General features: G+C 37.8%; 2 protein-coding genes across 15 annotated transcripts in view; one reads left to right on the top strand and one right to left on the bottom strand.

Moving 5' to 3' along the window:
* The window catches only part of Peak1 (pseudopodium enriched atypical kinase 1), a 276,412-nt gene extending 269,721 nt beyond the window's left edge, over window positions 1–6,691 (bottom strand). For 9 of the 11 annotated variants that reach the window (XM_078049235.1, XM_078049227.1, XM_078049236.1 and 6 more), the window contains exon 1: window positions 6,415–6,685. The gene's annotated coding sequence lies outside the window, so the exon portion shown is untranslated. Of the gene's footprint in view, window positions 1–5,899; window positions 6,068–6,414 lie in introns of those variants that run through there. The other 2 variants (XM_078049234.1, XM_078049237.1) reach the window with 2 other exon arrangements.
* Window positions 6,692–7,084: 393 nt separating this feature from the next.
* Hmg20a (high mobility group 20A) overlaps window positions 7,085–26,167 on the top strand; it is a 79,371-nt gene continuing 60,288 nt past the window's right edge. For 3 of the 4 annotated variants that reach the window (XM_078049238.1, XM_078049239.1, XM_013359700.4), the window contains exon 1: window positions 7,085–7,388. The gene's annotated coding sequence lies outside the window, so the exon portion shown is untranslated. The remainder of the gene's footprint in view (window positions 7,389–26,167) is intronic. The other variant, XM_005316830.5, reaches the window with a different exon arrangement.

The raw sequence follows: 26,167 nt of genomic DNA on the forward strand, positions 1-26,167 counted from the left end.
ACGGACAAGCCCCAAAACAAAGGATTATCTGATCCAAAATTTCAATAGTGCTAAGGCTGAGAAACACTGATATAGGTATTATAGATTGAACCTAGGATCTCGTGTGCCAGGCAAGTGCTCTTCCACTTAGGCGCTGTCATACCACTGCTTTTTTTTTTTTTTTTTGAATCAGGGTTCTCACTAAGTAACACAGACTAGTCTCAAACTTGTAATCCTTATGCCTCAGCCTCCCAAGTAATCAGAATTGCAGACATGTGCCACTGTGCCCAGCTCAAAAACAAAGTTTTTAAAAGCATAAATCTAATCATCTCATTCCTCTGCTCAAAACCCTGTAATGGTTCCCATCTCACAAAGTAAAAACTCGAGTCCTTGCAATGGCCAACAGGCACTATGCAATCTGGATCCCGTTATTTTTCAGACCTTATCTTGTTCTACTCTTCTCCTATTCATACCAGTCCAGGCACACTGACCTCCTAAAACTGGGGATGCAGTGAGCATGCTTTTGCTTCAGGGCATATGCAAAAGGTTGCTTCTGTGTAGTGTGATCCCTTACCTTCTTCAAGTTTTTGCTCTCTTCAAGCCCTTCCCAGACATCATCCTTATAAATACACATACTCCTTGGCATTCCTGTCCCCCTTTGCTTGCTTCATTTTACTCTACAGCACTATCACCTCATATCCTATAAGAGTAACATATGTTTCTCTCTTTGGTTCACTATTGTAACCTCTGAAAGTAGAACAACACCTGACACATACTTGATATTCAACAAACATTTGTTAAATTGATATACCTCAGAAATTATAAATTATATGTATCATTCTACTACTTGTCATTATTAATATATTTCTATTTTATCTTACTTGATAAGGCTATGATTTGGAGAAAAAAGATAGGCTTTGGATCCTGGTTTCATCACTTGATAGTGTGTGTGTGTGTGTGTGCGTGTGTGTGTGTGTGTGTGTGTGTGTGTGTATGATGTTATTTAACCTCTCTAATCCACAGTTTCTCCGTCTAAAAAGGAAATGACAAAGGGGAGAATTTAAGGATAACAGTACACTGCAAAGTTAGCATTAGGATTAGAAATAAGGTATTCAAGGGTATAATATATAACAGGTACTCCATAAGTAGGAGCTATTATTATTATCCCTCCTCACTAGCTCTTCAGTTTCACACTGACCTCCAGTCTTTCATATCCTTCATTTTCTTCCAATCAGATCACCTTTTCTAGCTATTCTGCTCATGACCCAATTGGATTCCAGTTCTTTCATTAGAGTCAGAATCCTAAATATTATTAATTCTCCTTCAGGTATCTCTACCAAACAGGCATTTGCAAAGCACTGTATACCAGCCTGGGGTCTGGAATTGACCACCAAGGTTTGAAACCCAGAGATTCAATTCACAAACAAAGACAGTAACAATATAAAATTCTTGTTAGTATTAAATAGCTTCTTTAGATATACTTAGATAACTAACCACTGCTAGAGAAAGTCAAACCACCATGCAAATTGCTATCACTACAAATACAAGGTCTAAAACCTCAAATAGTTCTTCAAAGCTTCTTCAGTTTTCTAGTCATGTGTCTATCTGCCTCTCCACTCCCCACCCCAAACTCACTGCTTCTAAGACTACCTCCCACTCAAGGTCAATTTCTCTACCCATGCCCTAGATCTCATCCCCTCCTACTGCTTCCAAATCACTGCCATCAATCACTACCCACCCCTCATCACTCACTCACACACACATATATATATACATACATCATTCTCATTCATTTTCTCCCAGGTGTGCATTGTCTCTCTCTTGCTCTCTTTCTCACTCCTTCCTTGAATTTCTCCTCTCCTTTGGTTCCTTGCAGCCATGTGCAAGCATGCCCAAGATGCTCTTACTTTAAATTTAAAAAGAAACAAAATGAATAAATCAAACTTCCCTAAAGCCCCCGCATCTTCCTCTCTCCTTACACTTCCCTTTGGAGTCCTTTGTTGAAAACACTGTATCCCTCTCAATTAGCTACACTTTTAGCTGTCATTCACTCTTCAACCTCCTCAATGCCATTACAATGTAGCTAACTGCTCCAGCTGAAGTTACATTAAGACATCTTAATCTCCAAGTCTTAGAGACTTTATTCAGTCTTTATCTTACTTGTCCTTTTCAGAGGAGGATAGAGTGTTGACCAGTCTTAGTCCTTGAAATATTCTCCTCCCTCAGCTTCTGACAAATCCCTGTTTCCTTTTTCATCTTTGGTCTGTCTGGTATAGATGGTTGGCTTCTTTTCAGTTGCTGGTCCCATCTACCTAGCAGTTCACAACATAATTGTGGGAATCTTCTGAAATCTTCTCTTTCTCAATTCTATAATCTGATTAATCATCCTATCTCATTGATAATACTTCCTGAATCTCTCATCTATCCCCCCACCCCCGACACACATCCCTCATCATCTCTCAGCTTTCTAACTAGTCTTCTAGTTTTGCCCCTCTCTAATCTAGCTTTCACTTCTATCCCAAAATGACAAGTGTAAAACACAAATCTCATTGTTTCACAGCATGACTTTTCTTTTTTTTTTTTAAAGAGAGAGTGAGAGAGAGAGAGAGAACGAGAGAGAGAATTTTTTTTTTAATATTTCTTTTTTAGTTCTCAGCGGACACAACATCTTTGTTTGTATGTGGTGCTGAGGATCGAATCCGGGCCGCACGCATGCCAGGCGAGCCTGCTACGGCTTGAGCCACATCCCCAGCCCCAGCATGACTTTTCTTTTTCTTCTTCCTTTTCTTTCTTTCTTTTTTTTTTAACTAAATCCTCAGAGCCTTCAAGGTAAAGTTAAAATACTCAAACCTGATTCCCAAACAGTGATTTGGCATATTACTTCATTTGCCTCATTCTAAAGGTGTACTTTTCACATGAATACATGAATATAGCTAATACAAACTGAAATGTGTTGTAAGTATAAAATACAAACCAGATTCTGAAGATGTAGTATGAAAAAGGGAATGCCAAATATGTCTTTATCACTGTTCCATTTTGATTATATGTTGAAATTACAATGTTTTGATATATTAAGTTAAATTATATTGTAAAAATTCATTTTAATTTTACCTTTTAAAATATGGTTACTAGGGGCGGGGTTGTGGCTCAGTGGTACAGCACTTGCCTAGCATGCATGAGGCACTGGGTTCGATCCCTGGCACCACATAAAAATAAAAAACAAATAAAATAAAGGTATTGTGTCCACCTAAAACTAAAATAATAATAATAATAAAATATGAGGGCTGGGGATGTGGCTCAAGCGGTAGCGCGCTCGCCTGGCATGCGTGCGGCCCGGCTTCGATCCTCAGCACCACATACCAACAAAGATGTTGTGTCCGCCGAGAACTAAAAAATAAATATTAAAATTCTCTCTCTCACTCTCTCTCCTCTCTCACTCTCTCTTTAAAAAAAAATATGATTACTAGAAATTTTAAGATTATACATGTGACATATTTGTGGCTTGTATTTCAAAAATGACAACACTGGTGTACAATGTACTTTCCCTCTTTCTGAAGCTAATTAATTTATACATTATTCAAGATCAGCTCAGATAACCCTCTAAATTTCAGGACATCCCCTGGCCACCAAGAATCCAAGTCTGTCAGCTACTCTCCTCCATGCTTCTAATCGTGAGAACCTATATAAAACACACCAAAATGTAATTATTGGTTATCAGCTATCTTTTCCTCCCAAACTCTAAGCTCCTTGCAAATGAAATAAATAAATAAATAACACTGTACGGATATTCAGGTTCTACCACCATGCCTTGAACTTAACAGGCACTCAAACATTTGTCAGAAAATGAGAACTACATATTCCTAACCTGGGAGTTAACAGAATTTCTAGTTCTCCAAGGAAAACCAACCAGCAGGGAAGGAGTCTAAAACCTACCAGGAGATCTAGTAATAAAAGGACTGGGGCATGGGGTGTAAGAAATAGGAATCCTACTAAAGAAATCAGCAAATGACAAAGCTCATCACACACACCTGCCTCTTACAGTGAAACTAAGAATTTGCAACAGTGATATAGAGCCTTGAACCCACAGTCAGCATGCCAGGGGCCACAGTTTGATTCCTAAATTGTTTAGCAACCCATCCAACAAAAGACTATGATTTGGCAGGTTTCAACACAAACAGCTAGAGCCCAACACCTGTTCCATTTAAACAGCACATCATTACAGTTAAAAACAACAAATCTCTCTCATGAAGCAAATGCTAATCTCATGATGCTTCACCATGGAGCAATTTAGAAGAGTTATATTATATGAAATGTGCCAAAGCATGAATTTATGGCTGATGCTTATTTGGCAAATATGGTTGGCACTGCTAGATGTTGAAAAACATGTATGCAAATAAGCAAATAAAAGTTTTTAAGCTCTTAGACTTAAATATTTACATTACCATAAATGTACAAAGATAAATGTTTATATGACTACACATATAATGCATTTCAGGAACACACTTTTTAATGTGATTGTTAGGAAACAGTTATGAAGTGGTATTATTTCTTTATGGGCCTCAGGCTAGGCTCTTAAAAATGAATTCTGACAGAATGTTAATGGGGTACAAACATCATCCTGGAAATTTCTCTGCACTATCACTGGGCAAAATGAATAGTAATAGTATCATAATAGTTCAAAGCAATCTTATCTTTTCCTTTCACCAAAACACTTCTCTTCCAACCCTGGAAACCAGCCAAACATAAATGTCAGCCCCTAAATGGGAAGTTGGGAGGAGGAAGACCATGCATCAAAAAGCTTTAAAGAAAATAATCTGACATTTCTCCCCCACCATTTTATAGTCATGTTAATCTCCAAAACAAAGACATGATAAAATATTTTCTCCTCTTCCCCTTTGACATCTATGGGAAGGGGATGTTTGTTTTTTCACATAGTTTGTGAATTGGTCATAGCCAAAACTAACTAGCAATGGTATGAGTTCTCTTTCCATTATTAACTGTTAATCTCTGTGCTGAAGCTATTAACTTCCATCTTTGAAGCCCAAAGAAAATGTACCATACCTGCCGTTATAGTTTACTAAATGAGCCACCAAAGAGAAGAATTGCCAAGCACTCTGGCAAGTAATTAGGGTAGTCAGTGAAGTGAGCAATCTAGAAATGCTCTGAGATTAAAGTAGAAGCCATCATGAAATGAGTATCCAAGATTGCTCTTGGAAAGTTTTACCCTTGTGGATAATTGACATTTTTTTCACTTTCGCACTGCAGAGAGCTATACCTATTACTACATCACTTCGTTTATTGGGGGGGGGGGGAGAAGAATGCTATGGCTGAACAAAAATATGTAGGTAGGCCCCAAAACAGAATCCTCAAAGCAATACCAATTCAGGTGAAAAGCTGTTCACGTACATAACCCAACGACCTAAAAATAGACTTTTATGTAAGCCTCCGAGTATTTAATTCAACATATAATCTTGCCACATTCGATAAAGGCAGAAGAAAAATCTATTCAGTTTTCTATAGTAAGGCCAATAAAGATGAAATCATAGTTTTCTTCTAACTCATCACTATCCTTTCAACGCCAGTCTTCCAATAACTCCATTCCACAGCTCTGCTTCCTAAACTTGGTTCTCCCAAAACAAGGATTGCAGAAGTAACATTTAAAGGGAGGGAGCCTCTCTCTCCTGTTGCTGTCAGCAGTCTTTAGTCAAAGGAGGCAAAGAAGGAAAAAACAAAATCAAGCACTCAGACCGATGGTGCACAGAATAGGGAAAGGGAAACGGGATGGACGCGGTTCAGACAGCAAGTCCTCTTTGAAGGAGAAAAGTTGCATGAACCAATGAGTCGAAGGGCAAAGAAGAAACAAACTGACCAACCGAACCACTGAACCCTCTCTCAGCAAGCCTTCATGAAAGGGGCTCACCAGCTACAGCGTGAAGTGAGCAGACAGAAAGCCACCAGGTTTTGACGCTGCTGGCGAAGCTAAGCCGGATCCTCCCAGGTTTGGGAGCGGGATGATGGTGTAGACTTCGCAGGAGCGAGAGAAGCTCTTCCTGCTCCAGCCTCACCGAGTCCAGCTCCTCCAGGCTTCACTTTCCCGGCAGCTTCCCAGCCGCGCCCGGGGGCGTCCGTCACCAGGTCCCAACTTTCCCTCCTCTGGGGGGCGCCGCGCTACCGGGGCCGCCGCCGCCACAGCTAAGGGAGGGGGCTGGGACGGCGGGGGGCGCGAAGGGGCGCGCGGCGCCGGCGGGGCGCGGGGGTGGCCGGGTCTTGAGAGCCCGCGCCCGGCAGGACGCACCAGCCTCCGGAGCCCCCACGGCGCCGCCCTGCCTGAATTCCCCCAGATCAGCACCCTCACCCCGCAGCGACCCCGACCCCACCAACCCGAGCGTGAGGAGAAGGAAACCGAGGGGACACGGGCAGCCCTGCCCCCGTTACCTGAGGGTCGCACACGCCGCTGCGGTGACCACCATTGCCGCCTGTCCCGTCCCCTTCCTGGTGATCTCGACCGTCGCCTCCGAGCAACTGACACTGACTAACAACAACTAACTAACTACTCGCCGCCGCCGAGTCCACCGCGCGCTCCCGGCCGCTTGCCGCCCGACCAGCCCACCAGCCTGCCCGCTCCTCCCAGCCCCGCGCGCCACCCCGCCGCGCGCACCCTTGCCCGCTGCGCTCCTCGAGGAGCGAGCACGCGCACGCGCACGCGGGCCCAACTCGCTCCCGATTCTCTGCTCAGTCTCGTGGGAGGAGTCGCCTCGAGGCCGTGCCCCTCTGCGTTCCAACCTCCCAGGGCGAGACGTACCGGGCGCCTGATTGGCTGAGGAAGGTGTGGCCAAAGAAAGAAGGCGGGACGACTGGGACCTTGAGACGCGTGACAGGAAATTTGGGTTCAATTAAATGGTAAAGAAAAGGGCAACGAAGTTTTAACCCATTGGGGTGTCGGATCCCCCTAGCTCACCAAGTCGTCTAATAGAGACTATGTGATTTCAAGGACTCCAGTACACAGTAATTACCAGTTTAATTCCCACTACCTATTAATAAAAAAACTTCATTTCCCATGAAGCTCCGCGAGTCTCACCTTACGTAATTACGTAGGCTTTCGCCGCACTAGGACAAAATAATCCCTTCATTTTTCTGAAGGTATCAGGAATAATATTTCACTTTTCTCCTTACCGGAGTAATTTTAAATGTTACCACGTTAGGAGACGTTACCTATAAGGCGGTTTTTAAGCGATTAGGTAAAGAGAAATAAAGGATGACAAAATAAAGTGCTGCGGAGGAATTTCTGTCAAGCTGTGAAACGACGGAGTGCGAAGAGTGAAGGCGATTGAGAGGGGCTGAGGGAATTGTCCTCTGTGCAAGGGACTTTCATTAGGCCCCAGGCCCCTGCCTGCCCCTATCATCAGCAGGTCAGTAAGCAAGGCGAGCTTGGGGGTGGCCACAGTCGAGATGTCCTTCGCCCCTTGACGATCATCCCGCTTTTGCTGCTGTTATTGATTTGTCTTGTTTTGAGGTTAACAGAATGGGGGCGCCTTACTTCCGGTTGGGGGAGGGGAGGAATGCTGTCATGGGGGAGGGGGAACATAACACTTCCTGTGAGAGTAGGATGGTGGTTTAGGGGTGTCCAACCCACTTCCCGTGCTGGTGAGGGCCTGGAAAGGTGGTGCTTGGTATTATTTGCAGAGTTGTTATTTTAGAGCTTTGGGATTGTGTGTTATGTCAAAGTTAGGTTATTACACCAAGTTGTGCTGATCATCAGCCTCCAGGCAGATTTTTATGTTTGGTTTCCACTTGTAAGATGGAAAAGTACCTCCCCAACAAGTTTCTTCAAAGAATTCGAAACCCCTTGTTAAAATTCTGTTACCCGATGGACATACGCTTTTGTGTGACTCATGCATTGCCCACCCCTGCTTCCCTACTCAAATTCAACCTTGACTGAGTGAGATACAGTGTTCTCTGCCATAACCATGCAACAGAAACTCCGTATATATTCCTTGAAGGAGGTTTACAAAAGAACTGAATATCTCACAGTATAGGACATTTTCATTTTAGCAGGGGGGAAGTATACTGAAGTACTCAAATTTGATGTTACTTAAATTGACATAATTGGTATCTTTCGTTCTTAGACCTGTTGATTTGGGGCTACAGGTTTTGCCCTGTGCCTGGAAACAACTTCCTCAGCCTTAAAAATTCCTTGAGCCAGTGTGATGACTCTCCTGAAATCCCAAGGACTCAGGAAACTGAGGCAAAAGGATCACAAGTTCAAAGCCAGCCTCAACAACTTAGTGAGGCCCTAAACAACTTGGTGAGACCCTGTCTCCAAATAAAATATTAAAAGGACTGGGGATGTGGCTGAGTGTCTAAGTGTCCCTGGGTTCAATCCCCAGTACAAAAAAAAAAAAAACAACTATGTAGTTTAAATGTAGCTGCTGTGAAAGTTGTATTTTAATACAGTTTTCCCTTTGTAATTTAAAAAAAGTTGGCACTGATTTAAGAAATGATACCTATTCTTTGCAATTTTAAAGCATGTTGAAAGGGTCAGCTTACATTTTAAGGAGAAAATGGCTCACAAAAGATAAAAGATGAATAAGAAAAAACTATTTGCCTATATTCTCTATTATGTATAATAAACTATATAAGAGGTGGTAATGAACACTCAACAATTTTGATTCCTTGACTTCTCTTGTCAAGTACCAGTACTTGATGTATGTACTGGAAGGTACCAGTCTTTTTGGAGCTTGCTTTGTGAAATCACAGCACTTCTTTGGTATTTTAGGACATCTGTGAAGAAAACCTAGAACTGTAATGCCTTTCAAGAATTTTTAAAATAATAAGGCCAATGTGTTTTTTTCCTTTGGGATTGTTACACAATAACCACAAATATTGCAATTATTTGAATTCTAGTTCTTTTAAAAAGCTATTTGGTTTGGAGTTGGTTAGAAAATGTTTTAAATTAAATGTGAAAATTAAAATATTTTAACCCACAGACTTTTTTTAAAGTCAGTTTGATAGGCTCAGAATACCAGGTATAGTAAGTAGCACACACCTTTAATCCCAGCTACTTGGGATGCTCTGAAAGAAAGATTACAAGTTTGAGACCAGCCTGATCAATTTAGGCAGATGCCATTTCAAAGGAAAGTGGAGTGCTGGAGATGTAATAGCTTAGTGTTAGAACACCCTTGGGTTTAATCCCCGGTACCACAAAAAAATTAATTAAGCTAAAAATAGTAAAGGATAGGGTTTTAGCTCATTGATTGAGCACTTGCTTAGCACAGGAGGCCCTGAGTTCAATTCCTATATATATAGCTTTGTTTCTTAAAAACAGATCTGAAAGGACTATTGTGGTGTTGTGGCTTAGTGGTAGAGCACTCACCTAGCACGCGTGAGGCACTGGGTTCCATCCTCAGCTTCAAGTAAAAATGAAATAAAGATATTGTGTGTCCACCTACCACTAAAAAATAAATATTTTTAAAAAATAGGTCTGAAGGGCTGGGGTTGTGGCTCAATGATAGAGCGCTAGTCTTGCATGTGTGAGGCACTGGGTTCAATCCTCAGCACCACATAAAGATAAATAAATAAAGGCAATGTGTCCATATAATTTAAAAATTTTTTAAAAAAAAATACATCTGAGGCCCTAAAATCAAGTATCTTTTGAAAGACCACACAATTGCTGCAGTGATTGAAAAGGCAAGGCAAAATAATGTCTGTTATTACTAAAAGATGGTTAGAGGTGTGTAGACTGCCCCTAGTATGTATTGATTCATTAGAAATCATTCACTGTCTTCTATATTAGTGTAATATAGAAGAAAACATAGTCACCCTGACAAATTAAACTATAATAATCAGAATTGTTGAAGTGTGGAAACATTGTAGAACTAAATGAAAAAGAGAAAATGATGTTAAAATATTGATTGAGATGCTCTAGTACTGCCTTTTGGAAATGTCTTTAGAAAGCAAAGGAGTTTATTAAATTGGTTCTCATGATTTTCCATGGAAGAAATGCAGTAGAATAGAAAGAAGAAAAATTGCTGCAGCTGAAAGACTTGAGTGGCTTGAAGTACTGAATGTTAAGAAGAAAGTAATATATAAAGTACATATCTGGAAGAAGATGTTTTGTGATAAGTGACAGTTACTCATGGGTTCTTCAAAGAAGAATATTAGAAAAGCTTGTGAAAAATAGAGAAAGTCTATGGAACCGGTTTGTATTCTTTTTACAAAGGTGTTTCTGTGAAGAGGCTTGCTGTCTTCCAAAGGTGTGTTGTTGTTTCTTACTGTCCTTTGCAGAATTTTCATTGCACCTTCCCTTAGAAACATAGTGTCAAATCAGAGAAATAAAGATTTTTGTAAGTATACTCTGTTATTTCTTTGAGTTAATGAATTAGAGATTTTCATTCTGTGACTTCTCATCTATAATAAAGAAATTATTGATATTTTTTAGGGCACTTAGATTAGATAACCATTGTCTTTTCCAAAAGCAGTCATTGGATACACTGTTGAGAGCAGTTAGAAGTCTTAAAACTCTAGATTCCATCTCACTGAAATTTGATTATCTGCAGAGAACTTATACATAATACAAAAGTGTCTTCTCATTGTTCTGTCTGCCTATTCTGTAAAATCACACTAATATTTTACATCTTACTGCTTTCTCACTTGATGTTTTGGTAACAATTAGTTTTTTGTTTGGGCCATGGAGTTAAAGGAAGTATCTTAACAACCTTAATGTTTCTCCCTACCTCCACCCCTGTGCCACACTAGGAATTGAACTCAGAGGCATTTTACCGCTATGCTGCAACCCCAGCTCTTTTTATTTTTTATTTCAGCCGGGGTCTTACTAAGTTTGCCCTCAAACTTATATTCCTCCTCCCTCGGGTGTGCACCACCTCACTCAGCATTAAATGGTTTTTAAACTTATTGCTCTGCCCCCTTTATTTCAAGGATTTAAAGGGTATGCAAATGAGAATTCCCATCCATGACTTTTCATTATTTCAACAAAAATTGAGTGCCTACTGTGTGCCAGTCACTGTTACTGGGACTCAAATACAATTTTACAGACAAATATCCATATTCTTTTGGAGTTTGTTTCTTGGTAGTTTACAAGTCAAAACTAGAATTTTGTTCCCTCACTATTCCTAAATGAGATCTATTTTGAAATCATTGTTCATCTTGGATCAAGATGCCGCTGTTACAGCTCAGTGGTAGAACGCTTGTGTAGCGCGTTTGAGGCCTTGGGTTTGTTTCTCAGCATGGCATATAAATAAATAAAATAAAGGCCCATTGACAACTGGAAAAATAATAAAAGGAAAAAAGAATTTTAAAAAAATGCAGCCGTGGCTTAGCATGGTGGTGCACACCTGTAATCCCAGCAGCTCAGGAGCCTGAGGCAAGAGGATCATAAGTTCAAAGCCAGCCTCAGGAAAAGCAAGGCGCTAAGCAACTCAGTGAGACCCTGTCTCTAAATAAAATACAAAATAGGGCTGGGGATGTGGCTCAGGGATTGAGGGCCCCTGAGTTCAATCCCTGGTACCCAAAAGAAAAAAGTGCATCTATGAATTTGATTTTTGATCTCAGTCTCTAAGTCATTTTAAACCCAGCTTGGAATATTTCAGCCCAATTTTTCTCCGGACCATATAAACTCCTGGGTTAAGGATTCAGCCCTTTCATTGACACATGCATCATGATTCTAGCTTCCCTTGTACTATATAAACAAGTAAGAGTGAACAGTGGGGAAAATAGGGAATCGGGCAGGCCTAGATTCAAAACTGGTTTTTACATTTTACTAGTGTGGTAACTTTAAGCAATTTACTTAATCTCCCTGGGCGTCAGTTTACCTAAATTTAAATGGGGGGAGGGTGGTAAAACAAAAATACGTAAATCACCTGGTTCAATTCAAATGCTAGGAAGTTAATAAATGCTATTATTTTACCCTTACTTTTACTTTGGCTATTCAGGATATTGGGATTTGCCCACTTTTCTGATGTTTTTTGGGGGAGGTGTTTTTGTTTGTTTGTTTTTCTCCTCCTTTTGCAGTATTAGGGATTAAATCCAGGGCCTTGAGCATGCTAGGTAAGCACTTTTACCATTGAGCTACCTCCCCAGCCCCTTCCCCCATGTCATTGAAGCCTTATTTATTCCAAAAACATGAAATACATTGTTAGGCTCATTGAGAGTCTGGATTCTCCTTCTATCAGCTCTGCGTTCTCCTTCTATCAACATGTTCACCTAGTTGTCAAGATTTTGTTTGTTTCTTGTGGGAAGAAGAAAGCACTAATTTCCAATGATTAGCTTAGAAAATATACATAATAGAAAAGTTTCAAGAAAAAAGCCATCACTAAAATAATTTGAATTGTTACAGGAAGACTTTCAACTCATTTTCTTAAATCTATTTAAATACAAGCCCTTTTATACTATGACCATATCTTTATTTACCCTCTAAACATTGCAAATTGGATGATCTCTGAAAAAAAAAAAAAAAATGCTGTACTATACCCAGTCTGTCTATCTATCTTCGCTCGTATTATCCTCTGCCTGAAATACTTCTTTTTCTGGAAAACCCCATCTATCAAAATGCCACATTTGAAGCTCTTTCTCAAGTACCACCTTCAAGAAATATTTTCCAATATTGGGCCTCTTTCCACTCTGACAAATCTCATATTCCATCCTTCGATCCTCTAGATCATTTTGTACCTTTCTTACTGTATTTAATATCCAGTGCTCCTGTTGTTTATTTTTGTTGTTGTTATTGTTATATGTAGATATTATTTCTTCCCATATAAGTTGCAGAATATCTTATTCTTCTCTGGATCCACTGTCATTCCTGGCACAATTTCATTCACAACATAGGCATTCAGCAAATATTTGTGGAGTTGAACTCGCACTTGGGATGATGAAGCTAATAAAGAACTTACGTCCACCACATTTATGTTCAGGATCCAGCACAATGGCCAGCCTAAAATAGACACTCAAATACCTGGAGAATGGAAGAGTGACCAAGTCCTCCTTTTCTCCTTTGTGAACATTCTAAGGTGTTAATGTTGGTATTCATCTATTCAACACCTGCTCTGTGATCAGAACTATGACAGCTGATCCTTGTCTTCAGTTTATTTGAAATAAGAGTTTTAACTAACATGTAAACTTTGAAAAGTCAGATGTTTGACTAAGGATGGGATGGGGAGATTGGTACGGAGTTGTTTGTATTCTGAGAGACATCCCCAACTATCTACCTCAGAAATCAAATAAATTTTTTCTTATTTATTTATGTTTTGTTGTTGTTGTTGTAGATGGACACAATACCTTTATTTTATTTATTTATTTTTTATGTGGTGCTGAGGATCAAACCCAGTGCCTCACACATGCCAGACGAGCATTATACCACTGAGCCACAACCCTAGCCCCCCAAATAGATTTTGATATCAAGTAATTGGATATCTGTATTTTCATTCCTAGTTATATATCTAAGAGAATTGAACATGTTCACAACAAAAACCTGTATGCATATGTTTGTAGCAGCATTTTTCAGAATAGGCAAAGAAAATTCAAACTCATATATCTATCAGTTGATGAATGAATAAACAAAAGGTAATATGGCTAGTCACTGGAATATTATTCAGTGATAAAAAGGAATAAAATAGTGATGATGCTATATTAACATGGATGAAGCTCAAAAACATTACAGTGAAAGAAAATAGACACAACGAATTGCTTTATGTATCATCCCATTTATATGATATGTCTAGAATAAGCAGTTCCATACAGGCACAGGGAGTGACTTCTAAGTGGATAGGAGGTTCCTTCCGGAGATCAAAATTATTCTAGAATTACATAGCAGTGATGGTTGCACAAACTTGAATACTGGTATTCTAAAAACCCATGTACTATACACAGATATTAAATTTTTCTAAAAAACAGAGACTTTAATAGTGAAGAATTTGGGATGGGACTGGAAGGAAACAGAGATGTGAAAGCAAGGGAGTGATAATTCTTTCTCATCTTCTAGAGGGAAGTAGAAATGGTTAAGTATAGGGCTAGAGGCATATTAAAGATGGATGTGAAGATAGCTTACAACTATCCTTTGTCTTAAGGAAGCAGGCGGTAAGGTGAATGGTTAGACTATGAGGGTGTTAACACCACTGAACAAGGACATCTTCCTATCCTTCCTCCCTCTCCTCCCTTCCTTTCTTCCTTCCTTGAGATCTCAGGATATTGCCCCACCCTGAACTCCCAATCCTCCTACCTCAGGCTCTTGTGTAAGTGGAATTAACTGGCTCAATTTCTTCTTCATTAGGTCAAGGATGTGGTATAAAGGCTGTTGAGTTTCTGTATAAAGGTCAAGTGAGTTCAGAGGGTGAAATTATCATAAAATATACTAGAGAAGATAGGAGAACAGAGATACTAGACAAAGATATTCTGATTCTAAAACCATACCCAGATGATTGAAATAGATAAATCTTAATGGAAAAGAACCAAGAGCAGTGATTTGGAAAAGTTAGCATAAATAAAATATTCTTTTGAAAAAATACTTAAGTGCCTTTTATGTGCCAGGCACTATTAAATAAAATTATAACTCTTTTCCTTATTTGAATTGTATTCTTAGGATAGTCATGAGTAGGACTTTTGGTTCAAAGGTCTGGGCATGTTATAGTTCTCAATACTAAATATACCTATATAATATAAATATAGCTATGAAATATAAATAAATATAATAAGCATAATAAATATACCTATGTAATAATAAAAATACCTATTTTTTCCTAAAAGGTTGTTTAGATTTTTTATGACACCAACAATATGTTGTTTTCACCACAACTTTACAGCAACATTTCTTGAGTAACTGAATAGGCATAAAATCATTTTTAACTTTGGTACCTGTTTTTAACATGTGTTTCCATACAATAACTGCATCTGTGGGAACATGAATGAATGCAAAGCCTTTATATTTGCTTCCCCCAACTAGAATGACTTTTCAAAATGTATAGATTTATGAAAACCTTAGAAATAAAACCCTAATTTTAATCTTCTCAGTGGTACTTTCCTTATTTTCTAAATGACATTCACATTTGAATCACATTTAACTGTAATTCCAATTCCCTTTTGGTTAGTAATATGCTAGGGGTTTCCATGTGTTATCTTTTTTTTTTTCCTTCCAGTGCTGGGGATTGAACCCAGAGCTTCGTGCATGCCAGGCAAGCCCTCCACCTCTGAGCTACACCCACAGCCCCCCACATGTTATCTTTTTTTTTTTTAAAGAGAGAGTGAGAAGAGAGTGAGAGAGGAGAAAGAGAGAGAGAGAGAGAATTTTTAATATTTATTTTTTAGTTCTCGGCGGACACAACATCTTTGTTGGTATGTGGTGCTGAGGATCGAACCCGGGCCGCACGCATGCCAGGCGAGCACGCTACCGCTTGAACCACATCCCCAGCCCCACATATTATCTTAAATCTAATAATTTGGCATTTTGCATATAAGAAAATTGAAGCTTAGAGAAATTAAGTCACTTGCCCAAAGTTGCAAGTGAAATATTTGATATGCAGATCCTTTGAGGCCATTGATGACTCTCTTAATTTATGATCCTTCAGTATCACAACTAAATTTACTGAGGGATAATGGAAATTGGAAAAACAATCTAGAATAGAACTTGAACAAATAAACTCTAGACTTATCTACTTATATAATGGAGTATTTAATAGAGATGGTTCTTGGTTTTTTGTTTGTTTGTTTTTTAATATTTTTAAGTTGTTGATAGATCTTTATTTTATTTATTTGTTTATATGTGGTGCTGAGAATCAGACCCAGTGCCACACACATGCTAAGCAAGTGCTCTACCATTGAGCCACATACCCAGCCTGGTTCTTGGTTTTTATTGATTGATTTTATTTTCACTGGGAGGCTCTAGTGCATGGAGAGGAAGATCTTGGTAGAGTTAAGCCCACGTTTTTGAGGCTTTCTCTATTTTTCCCTGATAATCAGGTATACTGCCCCAAGGTCTATAATGAGAGCAAAGGGGAAAGAGGAAGCAAAGAAGTGGTGTACAAGCAACTTTTATTGAGTATAAAGAGTGATATTTCTCTTTTGTTTTTTGTTTGTTTGTTTGTTTTTGGTTACCAGGGATTAAACTCAGGGTCACTCAACCACTGAGCCACATCCTCAGCCCTATTTTGTATTTTTTTTTTTTTTAGTTGAAGGTGGACACAATATCTTTATTTTTATGTGTAGATCAAACCCAGTGCCTCACAGTTGCTAGACAAGCGCTCTACCACTGAGCTACAACCCCAGCCCTCTATTTTGTATTTTATTTAGAGACAGGGTCTCACTGAGTTGCTTAGCACCTCGCCATTGCTGGGGCTGGCTTTGAATTTGCAATCCTCTTACCTCAACCTCCTGAACCGTGGGATTACAGGTGTGCACCCCCGTACCTGGCTAAGAGTGATATTTCTGACTGTAGAATGGGCAGATAAATGGCTTGGTACTAAGTGTCACAAAGTAATAGAATAGTAACTTCAGATCTAATATGATAACATTACGGTAGAGTATCATGCCACATAACATTTCAGTCGCTAAGGACTGCATTTACAATGGTACATACTAAATAGCATAGGAGTATAGTTGGTCTTACATCTATGTTCACGAAAGTACCCAGTATGATGTTTGTACAGCGACAAAACACCCGATGACACATTTCTCAGAATGGATCCTGTCATTCAGCAATGCACGTCTATATCACAAGCTAGATATTGAAAGCATATGGAATGTGATAGCAAAAGATTCCTTAATTCAAGTATTACCTTCTTCAAACACAAATTTAATATCAGAAATATAAAACAAAAGATATCATGTTCTAATTATGACTTTAGATTAAAATATAATCCCAATTTATAGATAAAGCAATCAGAGCCCAAATATGTGACTGAATGAGCACTAGAACATAGGTCTCACCCTCCTAATACATTTTACTAAATTGATTGAACTAAATGAAAACAATAACTATCATAGAAACACTTTGCTTGAAAGATAATAATGTAGACTTGTGTATATTTGAGCATCTGAATGTTCAGTAAACCCAGTTCTCTTCTTCCATCCCTTCCCCTTTAAATGGAACTAATACTCCTTCACTAAAAAATAGTATCCTCCTACTCCATATTTTTCTTTCCCATCTCCACACAGCCTTCATTCCTTTACTCTGTAGCTTTACTTTCTATGATCTTGACACATACCTTTCATTTTTGTTGCTGGTAGTATCCCAATTACTGCAACTAATTTGGGAAACAATACAGCTGATGAGTCAATAGTAATAAAATGTTCATATTCTTGAGCCAATAATTCCACTTACAGGCCTTTATTCTGGGGAGATACTTCAAGTAAGGAAGATGGCTAAAGACAATGTTAATATTACTGACATCTACACTGTCTAAAAACTTGAAACCTTCTAAATAACCAATGATGGGACAAAGTTTAAGTACATTATTACCAGTCTATTCAGTGGGCTATTAGACGTTCATTTTCACCATTGATTCCTTTAAAATGCATCAAAGATGTTATAAGAATGTTTTTGCAAAAAATGAAGAAATAAGTTTAAAAAAGAGGATGATATAGAGGAACACAAAATAGAAAATATGGATCATTTGAATTTGCTATATAACATGGCATTCACTGAGCACTTATTGGTGTCAGGAACAATACTAAAAGTATTATAGAAACAGTATTGAGTAGTTTTTTTATCTTTTACTGATTTTATTTGTTTTATAAAAACACGACAACACTGGAAAGCATTACAATTCTTATTACACATATAGAGCACAATTTTTCTTATCTCTATATATAAGTATGTTCACACCAATTTATGCCTTTATACATGTACTTTGGGGTTTTTTGCATTATAATCTTAATTCACATATATACTACAATTTTTCATATCTCTGTGCACAAAGTATGTTGACACCCAATTTGTGTCTTCATACATGTACTTTGTATAATGATGTCCATCACATTCCACCATCCTTGCTAATCCCCTGCCCCCTCTCTTTCCTTCCCACCCCTCTTCCCTATCTAGAATTAATATAATCGTTCCATGCTCTCCCTCCCTACCCCACTATGAGTCAACCTCCTTATATCAGAGAAAACATTCGGCATTTGTTTTGGGGGGATTGGCTAACTTTATTTAGCATTATCTTCTCCAATGCCATCCATTTACCTGCAAATGCCATGATTTTGTTCTTTTTTAATGCTGAGTAATATTCCATTGTGTATATATGCCACATTTTTTAATTCATTCATCCCCTGAAGGACATCTAGGATGTTTCCACAGTTTAACTATTGTGAATTGTGCTGTATAAACATTTGTGGCTGTGTCCCTGTAGTATACTATGCTTTTTTTAAGTCCTTTGGGTTTAGTCTGAGAAGAGGAATAGCTGGGTCAAATGATGATTCCATTCCTAGATTTCCAAGGAATCTCCATACTGCTTTCTAAATTGGCTGTACCAATTTGCAGTCCCACCAGCAATATATGAGTGTGCCTTTTTCCCCACATCCTCACCAACAATTGTTGTTGTTTGTCTTCATAGTAGCTGCCATTCTGACTGGAGTAAGATGATATCTTAGAGTAGTTTTGATTTGCATTTCTCTGATTGCTAGAGATGATGAGCATTTTTTCATATATTTGTTGATTGATTGTATACTAAAAGTGTTATAGAAATAGTATTGAGTAGTTATTAAGAAATAATTTCTGGGCAGGGTGGTGCATGCCTATAATCCAAATTATAGGCTGAGTCAGGAGGATCATGAGCTTCAGCAATTTAGTCCCTAAGCAATTCAGCAAGATCATGTCTCTAAATAAGATATTAAAAATGGCTGAGATGTGGCTCAATGGTTAAGCACCCCTGGGTTCAATCCCCAGCCAAAAAAAGAGAAAGAATGCTGTAGTCAGGCACAGTAGCACACAGCTGTAATCTCAGTGACTCAGGAAGCTGAGACAGGGGGATCCTAAATTCTCATGAGGCCAGCCTTAGCAATTTAGCAAGACCCTCAGCAACATAGTGAAAACCTGTCTCAAAAAAAAAAATTATTTATTTTTTAAATAAAAAATGGACTTAAGGGGGCTGGGGTCATGGCTCAGTGGTAGAGCACTTGTCTACCATGTGTGAGTCACTGGGTTTGATCCTCAGCACCACATAAAAATAAACAAAATAAAGGTATTTTAAAATATTTCAAATATTTTATAAAAAATGAACCAAGGATGTAGCTCAGTGGTTTAAAAAAAAAAAAAAAGCCTTGGGTTCTATCCCCAGAACAAATAAATAATAATGATAATTATTATTATTATAATGTTCTGCAGACACATTCTAACTTCATTACTTACTAGTATGATTTTGAAAATGAAATAGGGAATAATAACTATATCTACATTAAATTTTTAGATCTGTGTAAAGGGTCTGGCACATGGTAAGCCCTCATTAATTGCTTTTTGTTATCAGGCATCTTATAGACATCTCTGTTAATCTTCACATTCTCACAAGAACGTTACTAGATAATCTTATTTTTCACTTTACATAGAAAAAAATTGAAACTCAGAATACTTAAATACCTGTGTCAAATAACTTGTCAAATTTAGAGGGTTTCTGCTAGAAGCAGAAAAGCCATTAGTCTCATGGACATGGGTAGAGAAAAATTGAAATTTAGTGTTTCCCTAGGTAGCAGGGACTTATAGGCCAAGATCCCGGAAAAAGACAGCACTAAGAAGCCATTTTTCTGGGCTGGGGATGTGGCTCAAGCGGTAGCGCACTCGCCTGGCATGCGTGCGGCCCAGGTTCGATCCTCAGCACCACATACAAAGATGTTATGTCCGCCAAAAACTAAAAAATAAATATTAAAAAATTCTCTCTCTCTTTAAAAAAAAAAAAGAAAGAAAGAAACTATTTTTCTTAGGTGGGTACAGTGACACATACCTGTAATCCCAACTGTCTGGAAGCTGGGATGGAATTATAAATTTGAAGCCTGCCCAGATAATTTAGTGAGACCCTTTCTAAAAATAAAATAAGGGCTGGGGCTGGGGCTCAGTGGTAGAGAACTTGCCTAGCATGTGTGTGGCCCTTAGTTTGGTTCTCAGCACTGCATATAAGTAAATGAGTAAAACAAAAGTTTATCAACAACTAAAATATAAAAAATAAATAAAATAAAAATTTTAAAAAGGTTCTGCTACTGGGTTCAGTACCCAGTACCACAAAAAAAAAAAAGAAAGAAAGACAAAAGAAATGTTGTTTTGTAACGTATGATTTCTTTTTCTAAACTTTTTTCCTTTTAAGCTATTTTCTTCACAGAGTCTATAACATAATAAAATTAATTTGCATGCTATAAACCAGTAATCTTAAATAATTGGCTGTAGCAGCAATATAAAATTTGTTAGAGAGATCCAGAGAAAAATGATGAAAAAAATCTAGCATACATGTAATTGGAGGAGAGCAGAAGTTAGGAAATGCATACATTTATAGTTGATAATGAAAATACAGCATCTCAAACAATGTATGAATCAGTTAAAGCTATTCTTTCTAGGAAATTTACAGCCTTAAATGAGTATGTTAGAAAAGAAAAAAGTAAAAAATTAGTGATCTAATATATTTCTCAGGTTTGGAAAAGAACAAGCAAATTAAACCCAAAGTAAGTAAGGAAGTAATAAAAAGTAGAAATCGGTGACATAGAAAACAAATGTATGAAATATTTTTAAAAGCCAAAAATTGGTTATTTGAAAACATTTATAAAATGTGTATACTTTTTTATTTGTTCTTTCTTTAGATATCTGTGACAGCAGGATGTATTTTGACATATATACATGGAGTATAGCTTCCCATTCTTGTGGTTGTACATGCTGTGGAGTTTCACTGGTCCTATACTCATATATGAACATAGGAAAGTTATGTTTGATTCATTCTACTGTCCTTCCTATGCCCATTTCCCCCTTCCCTTCATTCCCCAGTGAACTTCTTTTCTTCCCTCTCCACCCCCCTTATTGTATGTTAGCATCCCCATATCAGAGAGAACATTTGGCCTTTGGATTTGGGGAATTGGCTTATTTCACTTAGCATGATATTCTCAAGTTCCATCCATTTATTGGCACATACCTTAATTTCTTTTATTTATTTATTTGTTTGTTTGTTTGTTTTTGCATTACAGTTCTTAATACACTATTATAATTTCTTCTTTATGGCTGAGTAATATTCCATTGTGTAAAGATACCACAATTTCTTTATTCATTCATACTCAGTGGTAGAATATGAATGAATAAAGAAATAGTGGTATACATAGGATATACTCAGTGGTAGAATGCCTTCCTAGCGTACCCTTCTGTTGAAGCGTACTTACATTGATTCCATAGGTTAGCTATTGTGAATTGATCTGCTATAAAAACTGATGTGGCTGCACCACTGTAGTATACCGATTTTAAATCCTTTAGGTATAAACCGAGGAATGGGATAACTGGGTCAAGTGGTGATTCCATTCCAAGTTTTCTGAGGAATCTCCATATTGCTTTTCATAGTTGTTGAACCAGTTTGTTTGCAACTCTACCACTGAGTTATACCCCCAGTCCTTTTTTTAATTTTATTTTGAGAAGGAGTCTCACTAAGTCACTGAGGTTGGCATCAGACTTAAAATCCTCCTGCCTCAGCCCCCCAAGTCACTGGGATTATGGGCCTGCACCCTTGCACCTGGCTAGGATACTGTTTTTACATGTTATATAAAGTGAATCCATTATTTAAATTTTTATCTATAAAGAAATCCAGGCATGTATGACTTCACAGGTGAGTGAACTCAAAGTTTTCTGTAGGATATAACTTGTTTTATGCAGTCAGCAAAGCATTAATGCTGAAACCTGATGTTGATATTTTGAGAGAAGATATTTAGAGGCCATCTCTTTTTGAACCTAAGTATATTGCCTGGGAATGTAAAAATATAAAATAATCTGCAGACAAATTATTAAAATTAATTGATGAATTTATCAAGATCACTTGTTATAATGTCATTATATAAAGTAAATTATAAACCTACATATGAGCAACAAAAACAGTAGAAAATAAAATTTATAAGCCAAGTTCTACATCCCAGCACTATAATAGAATTCTTTGAAGTCAAACTTAAAGACTGAGAATATACTCAGTGGTAGAATGCCTCCCAAGCTTGCATGAAGTCCTGGGCTCACTTGCCAAGAAGAACTAACAGACTGATTCTATAATTCACATGAACATGTAAAGGACTGAGAAAGGTCAAGACAGTCTTGGAAAAAGAACAAAGTTGAAGTACTTTCATTATCAAATAATAGGATGCATTATAAAGATATCATAGTTATACGGTGGTATTGGCACAAGGAGACACAGGTCTTGAAACACAATAGAGAGTACAGAAATTGTGTGTGTGTGTGTGTGTGTGTGTGTGTGTGTGTGTGTGTGTGTGTTATGTGCACGTGCGCTTGTGTGTGTAATTATTTGATTTGAAACAGTAGTATTTTCGATAAATGGTGCTGGGTCACTGGGTTGGTATGAATCTTGACCTCTGCCTTACAACATATATAAAAATTAGTTCCAGTTGGATTATAGATCTAAATGTGAAAGATAAAATAAATATTTAGGGAGAAACTGGGAAACATCTTCATGGTCTTAGATAATCAAACTCAAAAATAACAAAATACTTGAATAGGCATTTCACAAGAGAAACTATCCAAAGGCTTACAGTGATCATATTTGTATCAGATAAAGGTAAATTAAAACCATAATGAGATACCATTACATACCCACTAAAGTAGCTAAAATTAAAAAGATGGGTAATGCCAAGTATTGATGATGTGGCACAGCTGAAAGTCATGCTCCTGGCAGGTGTGTAAAACTGTTTCAGCCATTGTAGACGTTTGTTTGGCTACTAGTTTTAGGTTACAGATATCTGCTAACCTACTATTCCTGGGTATACCACCAAATAGAATCTCTACAGAATAAACAAAAGTTCACAGTGGCATTATTGTAAATTTGGGGGGGAGCTGGGGATGTGGCTCAAGCTGTAGCACTTTCCTGGCATGCGCGGGGCACTGGGTTTTGTCCTCAGCACCACATAAAAATAAAAAAATAAAGATGTTGTGTCCACCAAAAACTAAAACATTTTTATTAAAAAAAAAAATTTTTTTTGGTGGTGGTAATGAGATTAAACATGGGGCCTTGGGCATGCTAGGCAAGCACTCTACCACCAAGCTATATCTCCAGCAGTCTTTGTTTTATTTTGAGCCAGGATCTCACTAAGTTGCCCAGGCTGGCCTTGAATTTTTGGTCCTCTTGCCTCAGCCTCCCAAATAACTGGGATCACAGTCTTGGGCTACCACACCTGGGAGCATTACTCTTAACCCACTTGTCCACCAAAGTAGAATGAGTTAACAAATACTTCCTTTAACATCACGGATGACCATGAAGTATAATATTGAACAAGAAAAGCCAGGTATGAATAAAGTACATACTATTCAAATAAAGTTCAAAATAAGCAAAACAAATCTATAGTGTTAGATATCATAGTGGTTGCTTTTATGAAGATAATGAATGGAAGGGGACAAAAGGTAATCAACTTGTAGTTTATGGTAATATTCTGTTTATTCTTGTGCAGCTATAGATGATACAAATATGTATGTTTTGCGAAAAGTCCTCCAACTATATTAGTAATTTTGTTTTATATTTAAGTTTACTTAAACTTCATGTTCTTCAGAAAACTTTTAAAACTCTTATTTCTCTGTATATCCCCTAAACATAAACCAGGTAGTTGGTAGGGTGCTCCCTCCACCACTTCAACAAAAGGGCTCTTGCTAGATCACTAAACTTCCATGTTGTCAACAAACATGAGCACCTTTCACATTCTTATTTATCTCTCAGCAACATTTAAGTGTATCTTTTCTTCTCCTGCCCCATCCCCCACCTCCAGTCATACTCTTTTGACACCCCTCACTCCTGGTTTTCTGCCTACCTCTGTTCATGTCTTCTGGGTCACCTTTGCACTCATCTCTATTCATCTTCTCATGATCAAGTCCCTTGGGACACAACCCTAACTCTTTTCTTAATTTAATTTCTTAATTCTCCCCCTAGGTTATTCCTTACATTTTTTGTTCTTATTAGTTATACATGATAATAGAACATATTTTGACATTATACACATATGGAGTATGACTTCTCATTCTTCTAGTTGTACATGTAGAATTACATTGGTCATGTAATCATATATGCACATAGGATAATGTCTGATTCATTTTACTGTCTTTCCTATTCCCATTTCCCATCCCTTCCCTTCATTCCTCTTTGTCTAATCCAAAGTACCTCTCTTCTTCCCTAACTGCACCCCCCCTCCTTATAGTGAATTAGCATTCACAATCTGAAAACATTCAGTCTTTGGTTCTTTGGGATTGGCTTAGTTCACTTAGCATGATATTCTCCAATTCCATCCATTTACCAGCAAACACCATGATTTCATTCTTCTTTATGGCTGAGTAATATTCCACTTGGTGTATATGCCACATTTTCTTTATGTATTCATCTGTTGAAGGGTACTAGATTGATTCCATAGTTTAGCTATTGTGTTTAGGTATAAACATTGATGTGGCTGAGTCACTATTCTATGCCGATTTTAAGTCCTTTGAGTATATGCTAAAAAGTTGGATAACTGGGTCAAATGGTGGCTCCATTTCAAGTTTTCTGAGGAATCTCCAATGGTTTATGTCTGTTTGGTGCCAATACCATGCCATTTTTGTTATTATAGCTCTATAGTATAATTTAAGGTCTGGTATTGTGATGCCTCCTGCTTCACTTTTCTCACTGAGGATTGCTTTGGCTATTCAGACTAGTTGCACCAATTTGCAGTCCCACCAGCAGTGTATGAGTGTGCCTTTTTCCCCACATCCTCACCAACATTTATTTTTGCTTGTATTCTTGATTATTACCATTCTGACTGGATTGAGATGAAATCTCAGTGTAGTTTTAATTTGCATTTCTCCAATTGCTAGAGATGGTGAACATTTTTTCATCTATCGATCGTGTTTCCTCTGTGAACTGCATGTTCAGTTCCTTAGACCTTTTACTGATGGGGTTATTTGTGGGGTTTTTTTTTTTAAGTGTTTTGAGTTCTTTGTATATCCTGGAGATTTAACACTCTGAGGTGCAGGTGGCAAAGATTTTCTCCCATTCTGTAGACATTCTTGTTTTTTGTTTGTTTGTTTGTTTTTTGAGTGAAGAAGCTTTTTAGTTTGATTCCACCCAGTGTTGATTAGTGATTTTACTTTTTGCACTTTATGCTTTATGAGTCTTTTTGAGGAAGTTGGTTCCTAAGCCAACATGATGTAGATTTGGGCCTACTTTTTTTCTAGCAAGCACAGGGTCTCCGTTCTAATTCCTAGGTCCTTGATCCATCTTGAATTGAGTTTTGTGTAGGGTGAGAGATAAGAGTTTAATTTCATTTTGCTACATATGGACTTCCAGTTTTCCCAGTACCATTTGTTGAAGAGAGTATTTTTTCTCCAAAATATGTTTTTGGCACCCTTTCTCGTATGAGATAACTATATTTATGTGTGTTTGTCTCTGTGTCTTTGATTCTGTACCATTGGTTTACATGTCTGTTTGGTGCCAATACCATGCCATTTTTGTTATTATAGCTCTGTAGTATAATTTAAGGTCTGGTATTATGATGCCTCTTGCTTCACTTTTCTTGCTGAGAATTGCTTTGGCTATTCTGGGTTTCTTATTTTTCCAAATGAATTTCGTGATTGCTTTTCTTATTTCTATGAAGAATGTCATTGGGATTTTAACAGGAATTGCATTAAATCCATATAGTGCTTTTGGTAGTATCACCTTTTTGACAGTGTTAATTCTGCCTATCCAAGAACATGGGAGATCGTTCCATCTTCTAAGGTCTTTTTAATTTCTTTCTTTTTTAAAAAAAAATATATATATTTTTAGTTGCAGTTGAACACAGTACTTTTATTCTTTTTAATTTTTATGTGGTGCCTAGGATCGAACCCAGTGCCTCAGGCATGCCAGGCAAACACTCTATCACTGAGCCACAGCCCTAGCCCTTCAATTTCTTTCTTTAGTGTTCTGTAGTTTTCATTGTAGAGTTCTTTCACCTCTTTTGTTATATTGATTCTCAAATATTTTTTTTGAGGCTATTGTGAATGGGGTAGTTTTCCTAATTT

Source organism: Ictidomys tridecemlineatus, chromosome 5 (assembly GCF_052094955.1).
Source record: "Ictidomys tridecemlineatus isolate mIctTri1 chromosome 5, mIctTri1.hap1, whole genome shotgun sequence".
Classification (NCBI taxonomy): Eukaryota; Metazoa; Chordata; class Mammalia; order Rodentia; family Sciuridae; genus Ictidomys; species Ictidomys tridecemlineatus.